The sequence below is a fragment of the Lupinus angustifolius genome, unplaced genomic scaffold (genome assembly GCF_001865875.1).
Source record: "Lupinus angustifolius cultivar Tanjil unplaced genomic scaffold, LupAngTanjil_v1.0 Scaffold_650, whole genome shotgun sequence".
Lineage (NCBI taxonomy): Eukaryota > Viridiplantae > Streptophyta > Magnoliopsida > Fabales > Fabaceae > Lupinus > Lupinus angustifolius.
Window position 1 is genome coordinate 12535 of NW_017727976.1, and position 2324 is coordinate 14858.

The window sequence follows — 2324 nt, forward strand, 5'->3', positions numbered from 1 at the left end:
AGACAACTCGAACCGTAACCTTACTAAAAAATCCATGATTATTTTGATAATATAATTTGTAATCATATTCATACATATAGAATTTTAAAATAGTTTATTAACTATATATATACATGGAATTAATAGCTTAGAGACAACATTGGTTGTAGACCTTCTTCTCGTTTTCAGAGAAGTTAGAGACAACTCGAACCGTAACCTTACTATAAAAATCCATGATTAATTTTAAAGATGTTTCATAAATATTTTAGAGTGTTAATAGAAAATCAACACACCTTTTTTAAAAGAGAAATGCGTAGTTATTGTTAGTAAAAAGAAAAGAACATAGGAACTAGTTTAGTGGGCTTCTACAACACTTAGTGGATTAATAACATGACTATGGGAATAATATCACGGACTAACTCAAAGTAAAATGATAAATTGAAAAAATAAAAAGAAAATGGCAAAGGCTATTAAAAGAATTAAACAATGGTTACATAAAACAATAAAACTTTAAACAATAAAACATAGGGTTGCCTTAACCCTTTAGATTAAACGTGAATGAGTTGGAAAGAGGGAAAAGAAATCCCCAAGTCACGTGAAGAAGGTCACCAGGGAATGAAATCCCTAAATCATCTCCATCTCCTCTTTTATTTTCTTCTTTCATTCCAGCGGCGGTAACAACGAGCAAGGGTCTCACGCCGGCGACAGAGACGATGACAACACGGCTTCGACATGCTATCTATCTTCCTTCTTTTCTCTCCGTCCTTCTCATCTCAGCGGCACCGGCAAAGGGAACGGTTTATGGCTAAACCGAGCTCACCGAAGAGATCCATCGACGGTGAAGCCCCAAAGCCACCAAGCTTCTTCGTCCATGGCAGTGGGCAACCGAGAGCGATATGGCACTGGTTCGTGACGGTGGTGATTCACGGTGGTTCGATTCTCACTCTCGGTAGTTTATGGTGGTTCGGTTGATGAAGTTGGAGTCGCAGTGGAGAAGAATTGGTGATTATCTATCTCCATTTTTACTTTCCTTTAACCATAAACCCTTATATTCTATGTCTTATTTATTTCTCACAACTTTTCATTCTCACAGAGACTCCTCAAAGCATAGGGATGACGCCAACGAGGTCGGCGTATGACGACGTTAATTCCGCCATGAAAGCGATGTAACCATGATTCCACGGTTGGTTATCGGCAACAGATTTTGGTAAAGAACTCTATCCTGATCTACTTTACTTATTTATCATGATATGCAATAATTATCAATATGACGAGAAACAAACAAATGGGTATGAATGTTCATCCAGAAACTAATTTCATTGCTTTAAAGTAGTTATATAGCATTGGTTACTTTTGTTCTTGGTTAAATGACAGTATATGTATCTCTGCGAAATCAATTAAATGGGACGTATATAATTCTGTATGGTTGAGTGAAATTGTTTATAAATTTATCGTCTATGTTCAAAGCACAGATTGGTCAATAAATGAAAACGCTTCTTACCTGACAGTGCTCCTGTGTATAACTTTGCTGTGATCACCTTTATCTGAGTTCTTGACCAGCAGCATGTCTCTTTCTTATGTATGTGAGATGTGTTTCTGGAACTGTCCTATGTTATATCTGATACGTGTGGTTATGATATATTGATTTCACAATGTATGTGTGACATGTATGTGCTCTCTTGTTTATTACCGATATGTATACTCTCTCCTCTGATTGTTGTGTTCTGGTTTTATATTCTGATTGTATGGTTATCCTGATATTCTGAGTGTATGCTCTGTGCTGTATCTCTGATTTTTGTGTGTTGTAATCTCTGATCACTTGTGATTTTTATCCCCTCATCCAGCTTCGGTTTTGCATTCACAGCTCGGACAAACATGACGAAGGGTTGGATCATTATAAGATATAACAAGACTATATTAACAACATTTGTGAGCCCTATCTTGGAAGAAGTTAATGAAGGTGTTCCTCATGCGCTCAACCTTCCACTCTACTGCACCAGATAAGATATATATGTTTGGTTAGAGAATGACGCATGGAACCACTTTATAAAATGCCGAGGATTGAGGAGTGGTTGCACTATGAAGATAGTGTGCAAAAATAGGATTACAGTTAGGCACAAATCCTTAAGGCCTAATGATAGTTTTTTTGGTTTGAGGGACAGACACGGATATAGAGATACTATAGCTATTTTGGGATAAAATTTGAGGGTGTTTTTCTTTGGAGATTTGTTTCTCTTTTTAGTTGTTGAACCACCGTTGTTTCTTCTCCCCCTTTTCTCTATAATTTATATTGATGTGATCTTGTAACTGTTCAAGAGGGAATAGGAAAAATCATCTTCAATTTT

At 36.5% G+C, this 2324-nt stretch overlaps 1 long non-coding RNA gene across 1 annotated transcript; it reads left to right on the top strand.

The window, feature by feature from the left end:
* Positions 1–501: 501 nt before the first annotated feature.
* On the top strand, positions 502–2315 carry LOC109341772. The gene is made up of 3 exons (XR_002106993.1): positions 502–981; positions 1073–1186; positions 1824–2315. It is a non-coding gene; the product is annotated as an uncharacterized LOC109341772 (long non-coding RNA).
* Positions 2316–2324: the final 9 nt, after the last annotated feature.